This window comes from Elephas maximus, chromosome 4 (assembly GCF_024166365.1).
Source record: "Elephas maximus indicus isolate mEleMax1 chromosome 4, mEleMax1 primary haplotype, whole genome shotgun sequence".
Lineage (NCBI taxonomy): Eukaryota > Metazoa > Chordata > Mammalia > Proboscidea > Elephantidae > Elephas > Elephas maximus.
The window spans coordinates 42734454-42758052 of record NC_064822.1 but is presented as its reverse complement, the minus strand read 5'-3'; positions in this window follow the sequence as shown (position 1 = coordinate 42758052).

The window sequence follows — 23599 nt, the reverse complement described above, 5'->3', positions numbered from 1 at the left end:
ATCAATAGCTTTCAATAATGGGGGAGTGTATGGTTTCTTCCAAATAGGGGAATATTCAGTGTGAAGAGATATATCACGAACCCCTAGCTGTATACCATAAGACTCAAAAAAGTTAACAGGACTTTGTTGGGGTTGAACGGGGGCATTGACCTTGGAAAGGTTGAATGAGAAGCCTCAGTGGACACTGATAGGCCGGAAGCTCAATTTTGACATTTGTCAAATGCATATTTCTCCAAGTTGGTGTATCTCAGTTTAGCCCAAGGTAAATGTCTTAGTCATCTAGTGCTATCAAAGAAATAACACAATTGGATGGCTTTAACAAAGAGAAATTTATTTTCTCACAGCCTAGTAGGCTAGAAGTCCAAATTCAGGGAGTCAGCTCCATGGGAAGGCTTTCTCTCTCTGTCGGCTCTGGAGGGAGGTCCTTGTCATCAGTCTTCTCTAGGATTAGGAGCTTCTCTTCACAGGAACCCCAGGTCCAAAGGACACACCCTGCTCCTGGCACTGCTGTCTTGGTGGTATGAGGTTCCCAGTTCTCTGCTTGTTTCCCTTTCCTTTTATCTCTTGCAAGATAAAAAGTGGTACAGGCCACACCCCAGGGAAACTCCCTGTACATTGGATCAGGGATATGACCTGAGCAAGGGTGTTACATCCCACCCTAATCTTCCTTAACCACAGGCAGAGATTATGATTTATAACACATAGGAAAATCACATAATGGAGGACAATCACACAATACTGGGAGACATGGCCTAACCAAGTTGACACGTATTTTGGGGGGACACTATTCAATCCATGACAGTAAGCAAGGAGTGTCTTCATATACTTGGTTTGTTGAGCTGGATGACTTGAGAAAATTAAGATATCACTTATAGCAATGATCACTTGTGGGTAATTAGACTTACTAAAGTCTGGTGGGTATTATTTAAGAATTCAGGATGTGCACCTGACTGTGTAAATGACATTGAGTCCTAAGGACCACACGAAGCCTGGAAGATATCTTTACTCACACCACCTCCCCACCAACACACACACGTACACACCGTCTACCAGGCTGTATTTAAACCTAAGTATCTAAAAAAAAGAAATTTTTTTTTTTTTTTTTAATCTAGAGTGTGGTAGCCCTAAGCATATTAAGTATTAGGTGAGTCTGGGAAGTGCCCTATATTCATTACGTTACCTTGGTGTCCTATTTTTATTTAGGTAAAATGAGTTTCATTTGGCTGCAGATGGACACGTGACCCAACCACCCTATCAATCTCAGTGAGTTCAGGGAGGCTATTGTCTCTGATTTAAGAGGGAGTATAAGCATTTCCTCAGCCCCCCACATCTGCTGGGTGGAAGAGTCATAAGATGTATCCAGGTGTTGGATTCCAGCAGCTGACCACAGATCAGTTCTTTCCAGGCGGGCTTAAGAACAAGGTTTGACAGGGCTCAGTTTAGGCTGTGTAAGCTTCTGGGCTTCTCTTATAGTCCAGGGTGAGGCAGAAGGACAAGACTTCCCACCTGCCTTGGAGTGGGGGCTGTAAAAACTTAGCTTTTGTGGTTATGGCTTTGAAAATGATCTCCCCTATACGGGATCTTATTTTGCTTTTGCAGCTGGCTCTCAAGGCTGAAATTCTGGATTCAGAGTCTGAAACGTTTTTCTGATTAGCAAGAGAATTTACCCAGTTTATATCATTGCAGCCAATAAAATCATAGACGATAGTTTAGTTATTGGTGAGCAAATCCAATTTTCTATGACAGAGTTTAAAAGTTTGAGTGAACAAACACAATTTCCTTTAACAACTGTATTTGAATAAGCTTTGGATGGTGCAGTTTGCCCTTGCCTGCTAATCAAAAGGTTGGTGATTCGAACTCACCCAGTGGAGTTTGATTGCCAGGAAGAAGGCCCTGGCGATCTGCTTCCATAAAAATTATGGCCAAGAAAACCCTATGTAGTGCACTTCTACTCTGTAACACATGGGGTCGCCATGAGTCAGAATCAATTCCACAGTAAACGGTATGGTTTTTTTGATTCTTTGGTGTTTATGTAGACTGAAGATTTTAGGTTCCAACCTTGGGTGATAACTTCCCCAGAATGAATGAATGAATGAGCGAGTCAGCAAGCAAGCAAGTAGACAGTTACACAGATACATAAATAATCTCTGTAGGTAGAGTCCAGATCTCATCCAGAGGATTCCCTGCCCTGGTGGGTTTGAACTGGTAACCTTTCAGTTAAGAGCCAAGTGCTTAACCACGGAATTATTAAGCTTCGTGTTTTACATCTAGAAAAATAATTGTTAAGAAAGGTGCCCTGGAAGTTAACGAATGGACTGCTGTATTTTACTATAGGCTGAATTGTTTCCTATCTCTCCAGGGGTGTAGCGAGGGTAACAAGCACTCAGGGGCAATCTCTGAATTGTGCCCACCCTCCCACCAATTTCAAGATGAATAGACTGGATAGCTGTGATGCATCAGCAGGAACGCCTTCCCCCCTTTTATCTGGTACCTGTCATACTTATGGCACCTGGGAATGTCATTCCTCCCCTCCTCTGGCACCCCCTTGGGCTTGTGCCAGGGGGCAAGTGCCTGCATCCACCCCCGCCTCACTATGCCTGTGTTTCTCCCTATAACATCAGAATTCTAACCATGGCTTCCTTTCTCACTGCCGCAATCATTCGAGACATCTGGATTTGCCATCAGTCTATGCTCCTTGAACAGCCAGGCCTGGGGAAACATGGGAGGTTGGCCTGGCTCTCTTTACCCTCCTTCACAAGATGGCCCCTGTGCTGATTTCTCACACCACTCAGATGCCCAGCGGCCTTTCCTCTCTCTTTCATCCTTCCACCAAAATCTGATCTCGGAAAGTGATCGGATAAACGTACGCACATGTGGAAATACAGGTAAGAAAACAGATAAATTGGCTGCCTCTTCCAGGACCACTTGCCCTTTGATGAAAACACAGGCTTAAATCAAAAGAATGATTCTCTGTTGGTAAAACCCCAGAATTCATTGACCTGGTGGCCATGAGCGGATGTCCTGGAGACTCTGACATCTCACTAACGCAGCTCTCATGCTCGGCCACCTTGTATCGATTTGCCTGGTATCCATTTCCCCCACCAGCCCAGCTCACAGCTCTGTTAGCTGTCTCAGGTTTGAAATTCCATCTCATATTCAGAACCCTCTAGTATCATAGGAAGAACAGGGTATAAAACTCAGCTTTGAAATTTTCTTGGATTCTAATCATAGCATAATCAGTCCCGGAACTGATAGCATGAATGATTCCATCTATTTCTAATTCCAGAGAAGACATAGTCCTGGGAAATTGTGACACAAGTGTCAAGAGCTACAAAATACGATTGTCATCTGAAAGCCAGGGGCCAAAGAAATTAAGAAATCACCTGAGTGCTTAAATCTCCATAAATATAACAGTGATGAAAAAGCGGTCGCTTCTGATCTCAGGCAGCATGGCTCGGATTTGACCCATCTGCTGGACGTCTCATCCTAATCAAAAGCTGTTCAGTGGCTGGAAGGCTACCACCAGGCTAGAGCACTGACATGCCAGGGCCCACAGCTGCACCGCCGATAACGTTGTGCCAGGGCCTGGCGGCGTCCCTTGCACAGGAAGCTGCAGAAAGCCAGCTGAGGGAGGCTGGCAGGGCTGGCGGCCAGCTGTGTCTGATGTAGCTGCTGTTGCTGGACGTTGCCTTCCTTTTGCCTTGACCCAGGGGCAGATTCACCAGTAAGCAAGGTCCAAATCAGCTTACATTAAATGAGTTACATACAGGATTTCTTGGGTTTACTTACTAATCTGTAGTGAGCAATTTCACGTGGGTTTTACCAAGTCTTTCACGTAGTGATAAACAGGTGACATTTCAGATCACTAAATACATACAAGCGAGCCCATGCTTATTGGCTAATCTGGCCCCGCCTTGACCCATTGAATGTGGGCTTCAAAGGAAACTCAAGCTGCAAATAAATACAAACAGTGAAGACACCAGGGATTTTAGCAGCTTTCTGGCCAAACCACCTCCTGGAAGAACCTGGGTTTGACAAATCCTTCGGGGACCCTTGTGAAACTTCTGGTTCATTTTTATGTAAACACGGAATGAGAACTTCCTTTCTCTATTTAAGGAATCTTTTAAGTACCTGGCACCAAGCAAACAAAAAGTGAAAGAAAATCAGCAATGAAACAAATTGAGTCTATACAGTTTTAAATAGACAGTCTTGGTGGGTGTATTCTGGGCATAACTTCACTTGAACAGCCATTGGGTTTGTGAGCCCATGGGAAATAGAAGCTCCTCTCTTCTGAATGTCTATGATTTTTACCACCATCAGAGGACAGTTTCTGAATGGAGCTTCGGCTGTTTATTGAGCACCTAGCATGGGAAGGCACTTTACCAGCTCAGCCCCTTCCCATTTGATCTTAGCAAGCTTGAGGTGAAGCAGGAGAGACACATTCAAGTCCTGCATCTGTATAGCGAGACAACAATAAGTGCCCTGTGATTCACTCAAAATCCTAGAGTTAATAACTTAGGAAACTAGACTTAGCCCTTGGGTTACCTTATTCTCCCCTCAAAACTCTACTCCAGGCCATGTTATTTTCCCAAAGAATTTTTCAGTTGAGCTGGCAGGAAAAGATAGACAAAAAAACAACTTATATAAAACATGCCTCACGAACAGTAGAGTGAATAAAAGCCAAAGGCAATGAGAAGGGGGAAAATTGGCACAAGATTGAAATGGTGAGGGAAGGATTCACATGAGTAAGGACTTTAAAGTGTGGAAAAAATATAATTAGAGTGGTTTTGAGGTGAAAAGGAATGGTTTGGGTAGTCTAGCTGTAAAGGACATTTTGTAGGGGAATAATACAAGAAAGAAATGTGAAGCCAGATAATAGAGGCTAGGAACGTGAACTTCACCTTGTAGAAAGTGGGAGTCACACATTTTTTTTTTAAATATGTTTTCATAATATTGTGTTTTAAGTGAAAGTTTACAAAGCAAATTAGTTTCCCGTTCAACAATTTGTACACAAAGCGTTCCATGACACCACGTCATGGACTTTCCCCATTTCCACCCTGAGTTCCTCATTTCCTTTTGCCTGATTTTCCTGCCCCTTCCTGTCTTTTCATCTTTGCTTTTGGACAAATGTTGTCCTTTCAGTCTTATACAATTGTTAGTTCTACAGAACATGTTCTTTTCGGGTATTATTGTTTACTTTATAGGCCTGTCTATTGAGAAGGTGGTTTCCAGGAATGGCTGCAGTTCCAAGTTAGAGGGGTACCTGAGGGCCATAATCTCTAGTCTCTATCAAGCCAGTAAGACTGATCTCTTTTTATGAATTTGATTTTTTGTTCTACATTTTTCTTCCAGTCTGTCTGGGACCCTCTATTGTGATTCCAGTAAGAGTGGTTGGTAGTGGTAGCCAGGCACCATCTAGTCCTTCTGGTCTCGAGGTCATGTGGGCTGTGGTGCATGTGGTCTGTTAGTCCTTTGGACTAATTGCTCCCTTGAGTCTTTGGTTTTCTTCACTCTCCTTTACTCTGGATGGGAAGAGACCACTAGTTATATCTTAGATGGCTGCTCCCAGTCTAAGACCCAGACGCTACTCACCAAAGTACCATGTAGAACACTTTTTATGCATTATGTTATGCCAGTAGACATAGATGTCCCCTGAGTCTATGGTCCTTAGCCTTAAAGTGTGGTATCTTCAACCCGGGAGGTGTTTGGTTATTCATAGTTTCCATGACTGTGCCCCTTGTGTGTTTTATTGTCTGTATTAGTATACTTGCAACATCTACATATATGTGTGTTGAGATATTCACAACCTAACCTATATCTGCAGGTGAGTGAGCTCCCTTACATCTCCCACACCTCTTTAGCATACCTATGTACCTGTGTATCCCTCCATAAATTATTGTTTGTTAATACTGTTGCAGTATTGTCTATGTTATAGTAATTGCCATAGTTGCCCTTTGTTTTAGTGTTCCTCTCAGTGTCTTCCTTTGCCTTTGTCATGTTGTGCTGACTTCGCATGTCAGATATAGTGTATTGCCTTTTCCTTCATCAATATCACCACATTTCTTCTATCTTCTCAGTAATTTACCCTCCCTTCCCTGTTTTTTTTCCCCCTGGTAACCATCAAAGAATGTTTCTTTCTATGTATAAACCTTTTCTTATTTTTTTATAATAGTGATCTCATACAATATTTGTCCTTTTGTGATTGGCTTATTTCACTCGGTAGAATGTCCTCCAAATTCATCCATCTTGTGAGATGTTTCTCAGATTCATCGTTATTATTTATCATTGTGGCACTCACTGTTTTTAAACAGGGTAAAGGTATAAGGTCTGCAGGAACATTCTAACTCACTGAAAGCCTCATTTTTCATCTCTGGAAATTCCATGATTCTATAGCCTATGATGGTAAAGGTCAGCAAAAAAAAGGAAGACCTCAATAAGATGGATTGACACAGTGGTTGTAACAATGGGCTCAAACATGCGTACTATTGTAAGGATGGCACAGGACTGGGCGATGGTTCATTCTGTTATAGATGGGGTCACCGTAAGTTGGAGCTGACCTGATGGCACCTAACAAAAACATGGCCTATGAAGCAAAATTAGAAGTGTGGACAACACTTATTTCCTCTATAAGTCTGTCAGTTAACATGGTGATCAGCCTCTGAACTGAGGTGGGGGCAGTATAAGAGGAAAGGAAGAGAGGTATGGAATGGCAAGATGTACTGAGGAAGGACAGTAACCTCAATGGTCATGGATCACATATGTGAGTCAGAGTGACTGACATCAACATTGCCCTGGTTCTATCTCCTGCTCTGCCACCAGCTATCTGTGTGACTTTGGATAAGTCAATTCGACTCCAAGAAAAGGCTTTATGAGGCATCAGTAATCCTTGGAGATTCATATATTTTCCTTATTCCATTAAATATCCTTTTAGCAACATCTCTTGACCCACAAGACAGTCACTCGGCTTACATTTTCGCCTTTCACCAAAGTGAGGCTATGGTGAGCTCATTAAATTTGAAGTTATCTTGGTTGAAATGAGAAAATTAACATTACTATTAATAACAAACCAGTTGTTTTTGTTGTTAGGGGCCATTGAGTCAATTTAGAGTCATAGTGACCCCATGTGACAGAGTAGAAGTGCCCCACAAGGTTTCCTAGGCTGTAGTATTTACAGGAGCAGGCTGCCAAGTCTTTCTCACACAGAGCTGCTGCGTGGGTTCAAACCTCCAACCTCTTGGTTAGCATCTGAGTGTTTTCTGTTGCATACTAACCAAAATCCATCCTTGCCTATACTCTTCACTCATTTGGTGTCACCACCCTTCTTCCAGTCACTCAAAGGTGAGATATGGAAGTCAGTTTTATCTCTCCTTCTCTGTCATAATATCCAGTAACTAAGTCAGGTCTTTAGCATATCATGACTGAGTTGCCGCAAAATCCTCTTTAGCTGGTTTCCCTGCCTTCATTCCTGCCTCCTTCCTCAATTACCTTTTACAAAGCCACCAGAGTGTGTCCTCTACAAGGCAAATATGACTTTCTACTATGCTTATAACGCTTAATAACTCTCATGGGTTTCCCATAGGATAATAGCCATATTCTACGCTCAGTGTAGACAGCGCAAACCAAAAATCAAACCAACTGCCATTAAGTCAATTCCAACTCATGGCAACCCCATGTGTGCCAGAGTAGAACTCTTCTCCAAAGAGCTATCAAGGCTGTGGACTTCCAGAAGCAAATTTTTAGGACTTTATTCTGAGGCACCTCTCAGAGTGTTCAAACCACCAACATCACTGTTAGCAGCTGAACACGTAACTGTGCCACACAAGGACTCCTGTAGATAATGCAAGGCTTTCCGTAACTTTCCCTGCCCCTGGGTCCTAAGACTCCTGAATCACTTCTATACTGATAGACCAGTTGCTATGGAGTTGATTCTGACTCATGGAAATCCCATGTATATCAGAGTAGAGCTGTGTTCTTAGTAGAGTTTTCAGTGGCTGATTTTTTGGAAGTGGATATCCAGGTCTTTCTTCCAAGGCACTTCTGGGTGGACTCAAATGCCAAATCTTTCAGTTGGCAGTCAAGCACATTGACCGTTTGCATCACCCAGGTCCCCGCAATTATTGTGCCCCTGTGCCTTTGCTCATGCAGCCAGTCCACTTTGCCTGGGAAGTCCTTCTCTTCCTTCCCCCTCCCCCATTTTGTGCCTGACTTGACTCCCTCTCTTACACTGGGCTCAATGTCACCTCCCCAGGAAGCCTGAACTGACAGACTACTCGACTCCTCTCTTTCCCTGCACCCCACCTCCCACTGGGTTGCATGCTGTCTCTCTGTTCTCGGGCACAGCTCAAGCTTTGCACTCACCATATTGCATTATAATTTTCTGATTACATGACTGTCAGCTCCATGAGGGTATGAAGAGCGTCTGACTCATCTTTGCAACTCTGGCAGCTAGCACAAGGTAGTGCCTGGCACATAGTAAGCTCTCAATCTGTGTTTGTTGAGTGAACTAATAAATTAATTAATAAAGGCCTACCTTACTTACAGGAAACTCTGGTGGCATAGTGGTTAAGTGCTACGGCTGCTAACCAAAAGGTCAGCAGTTCGAATCCACCAGGCGCTCCTTGGAAACTCTATGGGGCAGTTCTACTCTGTCCTATAGAGTCGCTATGAGTCGGAATCGACTCGATGGCAGTGGGTTTGGTTTTTTTTTTTTTTTTACCTTACTTACCAATCACAGTCCGTGTTTTATTGTGATCAGTTGAATGATAAATATTTCTAGTCCCATTTCTCTCTTCCTGGCATTTCTGCCCTTCTAAGTGCCAGAGGCTATGGCAGGTTATACAAAGTTCAACCAAATCCAAGTCCATGGGTTTAGTTCTATTCTATGTCCAATCCTCAGATCTTAACTTGATAATAGCCAGCCATCTTATAGCTGCATGCTACTCTCCACAAGGGAACACACAAGGACTCAGGCTACTGTGTACACACATGGCAGCATGGGTGTCTCACTCCTAGAAAAAAAATCCAAGGCAAATATTGGGTCAATAATAAAAACAGATGAAGATGATGTTTACGACAACAACAGTTTACCTTTTTTGCACTCCTCCCAAGTGCCAGCTACCGTTCTAATCATGGCGATTAACTCATTTAATCCCCCTGACAACCCTAGGAGATAGCTACTATTATTAGCCCCATTTTACAGACAAGCAAACTAAGCTCTGAGTGGTTCACTCACTGCCCAGATCCTCGCAGGAAAAGAGTAGTCGATCACCGCAGGCCCCGTCTTTGCATACAGAGTAATGAAATACAGAGGAAAGAACATTCCTCCTGAGTCAGAGGGCCTGATTCTTGTCCCAGATGTCCTTGGGCAGGTCTTTCAGCCTCTTTGGGCTGGACTGAAGCTCTGGCCAGTCTCTCCAACTCTGACATTCCAGAGTCTCCCAAATCTGTTCTAGTTCTGAAATGTTATGATTTGCAAACCAGGTTTGCCATTAACAGTGATTTTCATTTTCATTTGCACAGTGATCTCCTGCCAAAAGCAGGACACCTGGTCCGCTTTGCCGCCCAGTCAGGGAAAATAACCAGAAATGCAACAGAATCGGCAGACTCCCTGACCATACTGAGGGGCGGGGAGAAATGCACCTCATATTTTAAAATGTCCTTTTCCCTCTGCAGCCAGGCCCCACTGACAAAGCAGGCCCCAGGGCTGCCAGGAAGCCAAGCTGCCTCTCGTTCTTATATTTAAATTTAATTTAACCGTAGCATTGCCCCACATGTCAACAGTTCAGGACAAATTAATGGATTCTACTTTAACTATTTAGCTGTGCCAGTGGTAGTATGTTCAATGATGCATTAAATTAAAAATGACACTTGGAAATATGAATATCTGGACTTCAGGTCTGTGCACCAAATAGGAAAAAAAATTTTAAATGCTGTCTAGTGGAGGATTACCAGTGAAGAGGCATGAATCTCATTACTGTTGGCTGCGCTGAACACATTTGCAAAGCTCCATTTAAAAGGCTCTGTGACGGAAGCAGCCTGCTTATCTGGCTGGCTTAGCATTCCATTTGCTTTCCCTAAGAGAAAACCCAGCTGCTGCCAAAGCAAAGATGGTGTCAGTGCCCACCACCTCCTCACACCCACCTTGTTTCCTGGGCACCAACCCACAGCTCAAGCATCACCTGCTCCAGCTATCCTCTCCTGCTAACTCCCTTCACACAGACATAAATGAACTACAAACACAAATAATGAGATATTAAACCAGTTGTCGTTCAGTTGATTCAGACCCATGGCAACCCCATGTGTGTGGGAGTAGAACTGTGTTCCATAGGGTTTTCAATGGCTGATTTTTTGAAAGTAGATGGCCAGGCTTTTCTTCCAAGGCATCTCTAGGTAGACTTGAACCACCAACCTTTCGGTTAGCAGCCAAGTGCATTAACTGTTTGCACCATGGTTAGAGGTTTGAGTCCACCTCTGGGTGCAGTCAAACATCACATTTCTCAAATTTAAGTTCAAATTATTTTGACTGAATCACAAAAGAAAGCCTAACAGCAAATTTTCTCAATGGTAAGTGCAAACTTGGGTAAAACATGTTGGCAAAGCAGAATACATAGGAAGAAGATAAAGGCAAACAGTCTAAAATCAAACTTCAATTGTCCGGTGAATGAAGAACTACTTAACTCCGTCTTCCTGTTTCTGCGTATAGAGTGCACTACAGTCACAATGGAAACCCTGATGGCAGTTTGAATCCACCAGGCACTCCTTGGAAACCGTATGGGGCAGTTCTACTCTGTCCTATAGGGTTGCTATGAGTCGGAATCGGCTCAATGGCACACAACAACAACAGTCACAATGGCAAAATGAAAATAAACCTGTAATTTTATAAAAAGTTCAATCACATCTTTCAAGTCCACTTTTCCTGAAACAAATCTTATCTTCTAGCAAGTAAACACTGATCAAGTCTAATCATTTTTTCTATTCACCCAACTCTATGTCTGTTCATTTGTCTCCCTGGTGGTGCAGTGGTTAAGTTTGCCTGCTATCCAAAAGGTTAGCCGTTCAAAACCACCAGGCGCTCCTTGGAAACTCTATGGGGTAATTCTACTCTGTCCTATTAAAAAAATCCTTGCTGTCAAGTCGATTCTGACTCATAGCGACCCTATAGGACAGATTAGAACGGCCCCATACAGTTTCCAAGGAGTGCCGGGTGGATTTGAGCTGCTAGCCTTTTGGTTAGCAGCCATAGCTGTTTAAGCACTGCACCGCCAGGGTTTCCACTGTGCCCTATAAGGTTATTATAAGTTGGAATCGACTCAACGGCAACTGGTTTTGTTTCTTTGGATCCTACTTTCATCTCTCCTAATGATAGGCTGGTAATTTCTTTTGTAAACAGTCTTGATGTTGTTGTTATTGTTGTGTTCCGTTCAGTCAATTCTGACTCATAGCAATGCTATAAGACAGGGTAGAACTGGCCCATAGGGTTTCCAAGGCTATAATCCTTATGGGAGCAGATCACCAAGCCTTTTCTCTCTCGGGGTGGATGGGTGGGATCGAACCTCCAACATTTTGGTTAGCAGCCTAGTGCATAACCATTGTACTACAAAGGTTCCTAAGGAGCCTTGATGCAGGCACCCAATTTTGCATTTATTTAGCACACGCCCTACTGAGAAATGTCTATTAGCAGAAGTTTTGCTGTGACCTAACCTTGCAGAGTTCTGTCTTAACATGGCATTGGCAGTGAAAGGACAGAAGAAGGATGAGGCTGAAATTAACCTGATTTCAGCAGTTGGCTTCTGAGTGGGTTTGCATCTGTGGCCTTAATAGACTGTGAGGGCGGCCAGATTGTCTTCCAGAATCTGCCGTCAAGGTTGAAGGACACGGCAAGCATCCCATCGGGAGCCTGTGGCCAGGTCCTTGGCAGCCACTTCGGGTCAGTCACTCCACACTCAGGCTGGTCTATCTGTAAGCCTCTGCTTCTCCAGTCTTCCATTTTACTTTTTTATATTTTATTGTTGTAAAGACATATATAACACAACATTTGCCAATTCAATGTTTCTCACACATACAATAGAGTGATAGCACTTACATTAATCACGTGCAACCATAATAAAAGAACCCTTAAACATGAGCCTCATTTCCTGGGAACCATTTTAATGGCTTGCTCATTGTAGGAAGGCAGAATCTTCCACACCTGGGACTTCCCATTACAGAGCTGGGGCAAAGCCGACTCAGTAACACTTGACCATATATAAATACCAAAAACCAAACCCAGTGCCGTCGAATCGATTCTGACTCATAGCGACCCTATAGGACAGAGTAGAACTGCCCTACGGGAGTTTCCAAGGAGCTCCTGGCAGATTCGAAATGCCAAACTTTTGGTTAGCAGCTGAGCTCTTAACCACTGCGCTACCAGGGCTCCTGACCATATATATAGTCTGTCAAACTGAAATTGTACAATTTTGGTTCCAAAAAGAAAAGTTGCAACTGTTATAATAAAAAAAAGCTATTGTTTATTGACTATTAACTGTACTCCAAATTTTATGCCAAGCACTTTAAATAGCTCCGTTAATATCTCCAGGTCCCCAGGCAGCACAGTTTGCTCTCAGCTACTAACCTTCAAGTTGGTGGTTCAGATCCACCCAGCAGTGCTGTGGAAGAAAGGCCTGGCAAACCGTTTCCATAAGATTACAACCAAGAAAACCCATGGAGTACACCTCTACTCTGAAGCACGTGGAGCCTCCATGAGTCAAATTCTACTTGACAGCAATGAATTTTACATATTGTCCCCACATTACAGTTGAGAAAACTGAGGCAAACACATGGAACTTACTCAAAGTTACATAGCAAGGAAGGGAGGAGAAGCAGGGCTGGGATTCAAACCAAGCCATTTGATTCCATAGTGTATTCTCGTTGTTTCATGGGAAAAGAAACCAATAAAGTGATGGATGGGAGGCTGGAGAGTTGTGTTTTATTCTGAGTTTCATTCTTTTGCTCCACTAACTTCATCCTTTTTTTTTTTTCAATATTAGAATCCTTTTTTACTTTTTAAAAAAAAAAAATATATATATATGTATCATGATAATCACTTTACTTTTATTACTCATTGAATAAGCTATCACAAAAAGACAAAAAGCAATTATGAATTTAATGTTTATAAACAAGTTTGTAGTTTACTTGTTACAGTAAAATCCATGAACATTACATCTGTAAGTCATACGACCCAGTGAACACACAGTGCTTAGGGCCATCGGGATTCTTGGATCTCTTAAACTAACCTAGAAATCTACAGCCCATGTGGATTCTGCTCCTGCTCCTTGTCTCATGGGTGCCCAGAATAGATGGTGTAAGGATGACTAAGCACTGTGGCTAAAAATAATAACAAAATAACAATAACAAATGACATACATTTAAATGTTTAAATAAAAAGGTAATTTAAGGCAACACGGAAATTACTGCCATTGTCCTCTTGTTCTTTGGGACAGACACAAAGTCAGCCTGCAGGAGGATGAAGGCTCTTTGGCTGGGAGAAGACGTTTTGCTTTAGAGAAAGTGTTTGCTGAGCCCTAAAGAAACACCCCTATAACTGAAACGAACTTTCCCCACACCAGGTCGAACTTCCCCAAACTGCCCGTTGCCTGCCGGTGCTCTGACTTCTGTGAAAGCTGTGTTGTCTGGTTTTGTTTAGTTGTTTTTTCTGCTGTAATACCAGAAACTTGTCTAGCACGCTTGGTAGGTCACCTTTATCATACACTAGCCCCCAGCAAGAATACACCAAGTAAATAAACCAGACCACTTGGTGTCAAGTTGATTTCAACTCATGGTGACCCTGTATATATCAGAGCAGAACTGTGCTCTATGGGATCTTCAGTGGCTGATTTTTTGGGGGGTGGAGGCTGGAGGAGATTGCCAGGCATTTTTTCTGAGGTGCCTCTGGATGGAGTCAAACCGCCAAACTTGCCATCAGCAATGCAGTGTGTTAACCTTTGCGCCACCTTCTTTTGGATTTGACAGCCATGGACCAGCACTAACTAACAGCAAGGAAGCTTCTCTTAAATTGCTATTATTCTCTTGGAGAGTGACTTTACTTTCTACATTTCTGAGTCTCAGCAGACTGCAGAGGAACCTGGCAACTGGACACCACAGGGCTGCCTGACCACAAAGACAGAGCAAGATCTGGTGGCCTTCCCGTTGCCAAAGATGTTCAGTTTTCTTATGAGTAAGATGAATTGTGAATAACTCCTGGCATCCAAGAAACAACAAACTTCCAAGCAGTCCCTGAATTCAAGGGAGGCTCAAAGGAAGAAGTGCCCCGCTGCTGGATGTGTGTTTATTCTGAAATCAATGTGGGTAAGAGAGTTCATTCTGAATCTATTTGATTAGAGTCCTAGAATTGAAATCCATCTTACTGCCACTGCCACTTATCCCAGGCAGAGGAAACCAAGGAAAGATTACTTGTGTGGTTAATACGACCAGTGTCCCTGGACAGGCTCCATCAATTCATGTGCCTGTGTTTGGAGAGGGATCATTCTATGGAGTTCTATCCTCCGGTCCACAAATTACGATCCTGACCCTAAGATCTTTGCCTGCTGAAAAGTCACCCAGGAGGGCATTTCTGGCCCCATCCCTTCCCGTCGCCAGTTCTCATGCAGCAGAGGTACGGCTCAGGTTCTGAATTCCACCTCAACAACAGAACCAGTTCCAACCAACTTTTGATTTGCCTAGGTGTTTGTTTAGAAGATGTATGGAAGAAGTCAAGATGACCACGGAAAAGACAGTTTTTTAAATAATTTTGTTTGTTTTGTTGTTGTTGAGAATATACACAGCAAAACATACACCAATTCAATAGTTTCTAAATGTACAATTCTGTAACACTCATTGCGTTCTTCAAGTTGTGCAACCATTCTGAGTTGTTCCTCCCCCATTAACATAAACTCGAAGCCCACTAAGGTTCCTGTCTAATCTTTGAGTTGCTGTTGTCAATTTGATCCTGCATAGATAGTTCTTAAAAGAGCATAAGGATCAAGGCAGACCCTAAAGTCTTAAAACCAAGACACTTATTTTTGTTTATTTTACCAAATGCTTTACTCCTAAAGGGTTTAATAGCAGACCTTGATTTGCTCATCTTCACAAACTCACCAAGACACTGAGAGTAACAAAATTTGTACTGCTGTCTTCCATCTGGGAAAGTCTGAGACACAGAGATTTTAAGCCACCTGAGGTCAAACAAGTCAGTCAACCAAGCCACAGCTAGAACTGTCATTTCATCACTCCTCTCTTCTGCTGAACATCTCCAGAGGGAGAAGGGAAAGATTTGTTATCCAGGCTCCAAATGGAAAGAACAAAGAAGACTTTAGCCTAGGTTGCTTAGGAAGAGAGGAAAGGGGTCAGAGCATGGGCTCGAAGGTCCGTGGGTGATACAAATGATTATCGCACAGCTGGTAACCAAAAGGTTGGTGATTCGAACCCACCCAGCAGCATCAGGGAAGAAACAGACCTGGCCATCTGCTTCCAGAAAGATTACAGCCAAGAAAACCCTATGGAGCAATTCTACTGTGTAACACATGGGGTCTCCTAAGTCACAAATCAACAACAGAGAATGGGCTTCGCTTGGCTTTGGATATTGGATATAGGATACTAGCTGTATGCACTTGGTCAACATATGCAATCTGAATTTTCCTTGCCTGTAAATCGGATTATAACACCATCTGCATTGGACAGGTGTGTTGAGGATTAAACAAAATAACACATATAAAGCCCGGAACCCACAGACTTTCTCCTCGAACCTGGATTTAGCTTAGAGTAGAGCTAGTCTGCAGTCATTTTACTTCAACAGTCCTTACAAAGCCCTGAAGGAGCCCTGATGGTGTAGCTGTTAAGCACTCAGCTGCTAACCAAAAGACTGGCAGTTCAAACCCACCCAGTAACTCTGTGGGAGAAAGATCTGGTAACCTGCTTTTATAAAGATTACAGCCAAGAAAACCCTAAGATGCAGGCCTACTTTGTCACATGGGGTCACTATGAATCAAAATCAACTCGATGGCACCCAATAAGAACAACATAAAGCCCTGACCCTGGCTGTCTAGCTGTAGGTCAAGGTCACACAACAAAAGAAGAATGGCCCAGATGGGAATTTCAACCCTTACTACTTCTCTCTCAAACATTTACAGTAAGTTAGAAACTTAGTCCACTGTAACTCTATTAACATCTCCTCTCCTTTATCTTTTTTTTTGTCTCCCAAATCCCTCAGACTCACTTTCTGTTCTGTCCAACAAAATCCTCTCACCCATTCCATCTTGATCCCATTGCTGTTTCCTGGTTGTCTCTCCTCCTTGCCACGTGCAACCCACACCTCTCAGGATGGCGCCTCTTTTCACTGCACCTTTAAGAAATATGTCTTCTTCATAAGGATCTTCTCATGGTGCTTTTGCCCTTTTTTTCCTTGAGAAAATCAGGGAAAGAGATGACGCCGTGGCCAAGGGAACTGGGAGGCCACGCGCTTCCACGCATTCCTTTTTTTTTTTTTTTTTTTTAACAGCATCTCGTAGAATTAACACACACTATTCTTTATTTTTTTAAATATTATTTTGGTCTACATGGTTTTTAAATTTCCCAGGAGTTTAAATAAGACATTTTATATGGCCCTATAAATTGAGATATTAGCCTTTGGATGGCATGGGAACTACTATAATTTTTTCCTGGTCATCAGAATCATAACTGGCAACATTGCCAACATAGCACATTTTATAGCCCTTCCTGGATTTTTTTCATTCCAATTCTTATTTATATTTCAACAGTCATTTGACCAAAGGCTGCTTTTTTTTTTTTAACTTAACCAAAAACATATTTTCCACTCTTAACATAACCCAGTGCCGTTGAGTCATAACATAGCCGATCTGAATTCTAAAGTGTTAGTCTATTTCTGTAGATTATTATAAAATGAGAGTATTCCTTACTGAATATACTTACACCATGGGAACAAGCTTCAAGACTCCAAAAATCATAGAAATTTAAGTTTATTAATCATCAATATTAGTTGATGAGGGAGGGGATAACAATTGAGTCCTGGGTGTACCTAAATAGTTAAGAAATTTACATTTTAGGAAAAACTAATATCCCACACCTATTTTTAAAATATAAAATTAGATGGAGGAAATTCCTTGACCTGTATTCTCCTCGTCCCAGACTCTCTCGCTTGACTTCTTAATCCCCTTTGCTTCAGCATTTCAGGTTCCTTGATTCCCTTGATTTCTACCCTCACACCATTCCTATTGGAGTCCCTGGTGGTGCAGTTAACATGATCTACCAAAATGTTGGTGGTTCAAATCCACCCAGAGGCTCCTGGGAAGAAAGGCCTGGCAATATACTTCAAAAAAAAAAAAAAAAAGGCTATTGAAAACCCCATAGAGCACAGCTCTACTTGAAAGTCATGATGTCACCATAAGTCAAAACCGACTCAACAGCAACGGGTTTACTGGCCACCAACACCATGAACGGGCCACCACCGCTATGAACACCTCTCACCTCCCTGCCTCTCTCCCTCATCCACAGCCTTCAGCCTTTCCCCTCCACAACTAGTGCCTGGGGGTAAATATCTCCTTTTTGCCTGCCTCTTTATTCCCCTTCAACGGCCTCTGCAGCTCTCACTGTTACTGTGAGAATTAGGCTAAAATGAACACTAAAAGCTAAAATACAATCACCAGTTACATTTTCACCTAAAACTCTTGTTTCCAACACCAAAGATTTAAGGGAGATGTTCCTAAGCATGACTGGAAGGTCAGTTTGGAAACCCTGGTTGCATAGTGGTTAAGAGTTCATCTACTCACAACTGGACTAAAGCAAAAGCTAAGAAGCTTCCTGAATACAACCAAACAGTTCAAGGGACACAGTAGCAGGGGTGGAGGTCTGGGGACCTTGGTTTCAGTGGACATCTAGGTCAATTGGCATAACAAAGTGTATTAAGAAAACATTCAGTATCTCACTTTGGTGAGTGGCTTCTGGGGGTCTTAAAAGCTAGTAAGCAGCCATCTAAGATGCATCAATTGGCCTCAACCCACCCGGAACAAAGGAGGATGAAGAACACCAAAGACACGGGAAAATATGAGCCCAAGAGACAGAAAGGGCCACATAAGCCAGGGATTCCATCAGCCTGAGACAGGAAGAACTAGATGGTGCCTGGCCAATGACTGCCCTGACAGGGAACGTAACAGAGAATCCCTGATGGAGCAGGAGAAAAGTGGGATGCAGAACTCAAATTCTAGGAAAAAGTCCAGACTTAATGGTCTGACCGAGACTGGAGGCACCCCAGAGGTCATGGCCCCCAGACTCTCTGTTAGGCCAAAACTAAAACCATTCCTGAAGGCAGCTCTTCAGACAAAGAGTAGACTGGACTATAAGACATAAAATAATACTGGTGAGGAGTGTACTTCTTAGCTCAAGTAGACACATAAGATTAAGTGGACAGCTCCTGTCTGAAGGTGAGGCAAGAAGGCAGAGGGGGATAGGAGCTGACTGAATGGTCATGGGAAATACAGGTCATGGGAAATACAGGGTGGAGAGAAGGAGTGTCCTGTCACATTATAGGGAGAGCAACTAGGGTCACATAACAATGTGTGTATAAGTTTTTGTATGAGACACTGACTTGAATTGTGAACTTTCACTTAGAGCACAATAAAAAAATATATATATATATATATCAGCTGCTAACCGAAAGGTTGGCAGTTCGAATCCACCAGGCGCTCCTTGGAAACCCTACGGGGCAGTCACTATGTGTTGGAATCAACTCAGTGTCAATGGGGTTGGATTCCTAAGCAGAAAATCCATTTGTCTTAGGACCCTGTAATATGAAGCAAGAAAGTTGCTACTTTGAGTTGCGATGAAGACAAGGGAGTTGGAGAATACACCACCATTACCAACATTTCTGGTGTCAGCTGAGAGGGTGAAGGAGCAACAATGAAAGGATCTAAAGTCTGGGACTTTGGCTTTGTCTTAGATTTGTCCTCGATTTGTCTTGTAACTTTGTAGACAGCAGTTCGTCTCTCACTGAATTAAAATCACTGAATTAGATCATCTTTTAAGTACCCAAACTTTCGATATTCTATTTCCTTTTCCTGCCATTTGGCCAAAAATGGTACGATCATCCTGCCTTCTGCTCGGAGCCACCTTCAGCAGGGAGGTTGTGGCAAGTTGCTAGGAATCAGGCAGCTCCTTACCAGCAATGGTAATTAGCCAGAGCAGAATCACACGGGCGCCCGTCTGTGGCAGAAAAACACAGATGTCCTTGGAAAGAAAACCATGAAAAGCAACCTCCGCCAAAGATTCTTTCTGAGTCATGGGATTATGGGCACTTAAAAAAAAAACACTCTTCTTGTTTATCTGAATTTTCTGATATTTCCTAAAGGGACATAGACTTAAGAAAATTGCAGATAACTTTATGACACTTTTTATGATACCTGGAGAAATCCTTACTGTGGTGGACGGACACATTGGTGGCAACAACGGAACTCAAATATACCAACAATCATAAAGGTGGCACAGGACTGGGCAACATTTCATACCATTATACTTAAGTCATCATGAGTCGGAGTCAACTTGACTGCAACCAACAATATTTTGGATGGTAGACATTCATGATTTTTTCATTGCTGTTCTATTCTAAACTACACATTCCTTTATCTAAATTAATAACTTGATTGTTACATCTATTGAGGTGAGAACTGTTCAGGCTTCCGAATCTTCCTCATGCCTCTTGTGAGAGTGTTACCATGTAACTCAGCGATACAATCACATTTTTCATCAAGGGCTTTTGGAGCTCTTGTTTGTTCCCTTTGCTTCAACTGAAGGCCTGTGTTCTGCAAGTCCCATTTATGGCAATGAGTCCCTCCACTGGGTAATTCAGATGTCTATCAGGCAGCTCTCATGTAATGACGTTCTTCTTCACACTTAATCACCTGACTTAGTCAAGAAATGAGGCTCTTCTGAGATCCCATGCTCTGTCTTTGAAAAGCTTTGGGTCAAAAAAAAATTTTAATAATTTTTTTTAATCATCATTGTACTTAAAACAGACAAATATTAAATTTAAAATGAGTATAATAGTTGTCTTAGATTTTGTTAGACACTGCACACATTGACCCATAACTATTACGAAAAAAAAAATTTGAAATTTATAGTGACAACAGAAAAAGCTGTTTTTTTCCTTCTGTCAGGTTTTAGTGAGCTTTAGCTGTAACATCAAGACCTGGAGCACTGTTGAGGCTGTTGGCTACCCAAGAAGATATACTGGGGATCATGTGTGCTAGCTGAGTCAATTCTAACTCAGAGCGACCCTAATGGCCTAGCAGAACTGCCCCATAGGGTTTCCTAGGCTATAATCTTTATAGCAGCAGATTGCCAGGTCTTTTCTCCTCAGAGGTACTGGGTGGGTTCGAACCACCAACCTTTTGGTTAACAGCTGAGTGCTTGTGACACCAGAGCTCCTTCTGAGGGATCATACTAGTACCTACCTCATAGAGTCCGGTTGTTGTTGTTGTTAGTTAGTTAGTTGCTGTCAAGCTGGCTCCGACTCATAGCAACCTTACATATAACAGAATAGGGTCCTAGTGAGGATTAATTGCCTTAACACATACAAAGCACTGAGAGTAAATGCTACATGAGTAATAGTTACTGTCCTCTTGGGACCACAGTGGTCTGTGAAACTGACATGTCCTCATATCCTCAGCACCCTCTTCTCACACTCTGAAATCAGGCTCTAAACCCTAGAAATGTGTGTTACAGTGAAGTTGATTTTCTCCAACCTAATCTCTTAAGGTCTGGGTTTGACTTGTTCATCCATCTAAATATTTATTGAGGGTAATCTGATCTAGACTTGAATCCCAGCCTTATCGCTTTATATTCCAAGCCCCGTTCATCTGTAAAATGGGGACATCTATCCTATAAGATTGTTTTGAGCATCTGAGTCAGTGTGTATAAAGATAAAAGCACAACACTTAGTACATTACAGGAGCTTCATAAATAGTAAATAATAGTATTAGCATTATGATTTCAAATGCTGAAGATGGCACCTAGTTTAATGAGTGTTCTTTTGTTTCACTTATTTCCTACTCTTGGTCTTGCCATGGAGAGAAAGTGAGAGAAGGCTTCCCTAAAGGAAACAGCCAGTGAGAACTTCTCTTTGTAGCAGCTAAGGCTCTGGATAAAAGTGAGGTATTTCAGTTTTCTTATCCAAATCCTAGCAGATTCAGAAGTGCCTTGCAGAGTGCCCTTTGGGAATGAACAGCTCACTAAACGTGACAGCCCCATTTTACTCTAGTGGGGGAATCAAGACAAATACCCAGTCACAGGCTGTGATATACATATTACTACATGTTCCCTGAACCCAGAGCTACCACTGCAAGCTAAACCAAGAACAGACTGGAGTCTAGCAAAACAAATTGTACCAGTCAAAATGCCCTTGGGAAGTTACTTTCTATGTGATTGTCAGCCTACCTTGTGTAAGCTTCATTTGACCTAATTATTTGATTTATGAATGGTCAATGTTATTGACCATCCAGCCACCCATAAACCCTTCCACTTAATAAAACAGTGGCCTATTAGCCCTCAAGTTCAATAAACAAGCATTGAAGGGGAGCTGTATCCATGGGGACAACCAATCATGAGGCAGCCAACTCCCTTGGCTTCATGAGCAATCTCCCAAAGAGGGGAAAGATTTCACTTCAGGTCTATAGATGCCTTGTTTGATTTTGGGTAAAGAAATTACTGTGCAATCAGAGTAAACCTAGTCCCTCTAAATAGCAGTGAATATTTGAAAGCTTCTGAAACACTGCTGAGAATTTTACCAAATATGTGTACACATAAGTAAAAAGAGAAGATGCACCTTAAAGGCTACTCAACATTCTGGCCACATGCCTGCCACATGGTGCTGGAATTGCTGCTCTTATAAATAAAGCATGGTAAGTACAGAGTGCATCGCAAGGAAAGCCTTTTGTGTTGCAATATGGGGTCCATGCTGGGTCCACACTAAGGAAACTAGGGGTTGTTTAAGATGGTGTTTAGTTAGCTAGTGCTACTGTAACAGAAATACTACAAGTGGGTGGTTTTAAAGAACAGAATTTTATTTTCTCACAGTTTAGGAGGCTGTAAGTCCAAATTTAGGGCTCCAGCACTAAGGAAAGTCTCTCTCCCTGTCATCCCTGGAGGAAGATGTCTTTCAGTTTCTGTAGACCTGGCATTTTTCAATTCCTTAGTGATTTCCACATGGCATGTATCTTCCCCTCCATCTGTGCTTGCTTCTCTGCACCTAATCTGCCTTTTTATATCTCAGAGGTGAAGAGGTTTACTTTTTAGCTCAGTACTTAAGTTACTCCTGGGGTTTACCCTTCAACAAAAGATTAGACAGGCCCATAAAACAAAACAAGACTAAAGGGACACACCAGCCCAGGGGCAAGAATGAAAGGGCAGGAGGGAACAGGAAAACTGGTAATAGGGAACCCAAGGTTGAGAAGGGAGAGTGTTGGCACGTCGTGGAATTGATAACCAATGTCACAAAGCAGTATGTGTACTAACTGTTTAATGAGAAGCTAGTTTGTTCTGTAAACCTTCATCTAAACTACAATTAAATCATTGGGGAAAAAATAAAATAAAAAAGTGAGAGGGTTTAAGACACAGCCTACACTGATATAGCCTCATTAACATAACAAAGTAAACCCTATTCCCAAATGGGATTACATCCACAAGCATGGGGGTAAGGATTCCAACACATATATGAGGGGTCACAATTCAATCTATAACAGGTGGTAACCCCAGCCTAAGTACAAAGTCTGTGTGTGTGTCTATTTCCTTTGAAGATTTGCTGGATCTCAAGTTGTATGAAAAGATATAACCCTGGACTGTCAGTGTAATGAAGTATTCCCATACTCTGGTATGTTCTGCATTCCCACCCCTTCCCTGATAATCAGACCGTACCCTACGGGTTCTCATTTTGAGCACACACATACAGCAAATATCAGAGTTTAATAGTTGTCTCTTGCTGTGTTTGAACAGATTGTGAGTTCAATCTTGCAATATAAGAGCATATTAAAAATTCCAAGAGACTGACGTTCCTCCCTGGAAGTGTTGCTTAAGCCTTGTTACAAACCCCACAACAGCACGCAAAATGGAGCCCCGTTTCTACCTCCTTCAGCTCACGTCCTTCGGAAAACCTTAGCAAATGCAGTGTGAGAGAATTTCATCTCGCTGCACTCGCTACCATGTTGGTGGGTTCTTGTTCTGTTCTTTAATTTGTTCCAGCTTCTCAAGCAAGCCCCTGAGCCTGTAGGTACACAGAGGGCTGGGGAGAGGCTGGGAAGGGGCCAGCTATAGGTCAACAGGTCCTGGAGTAGGCTAGGCAGGGTTGCTCCAGAGGTGAGCCTGGCCCCATGCCAGGGCAGAACTGGCCTTTAAATGCAGCAGTGACTTGAGAAAAACTGGTGGCCAGGAAGCCACTGTGACAAGGAAGAGAACTGAGAACTTCTGAGAATATTTTTTTTTATATTGCTGAATATTTAAAAATATATTTTATCATTAATAAGACATTGTTTAGGAATTGATTCAATACTTTTGGGTCAATAAC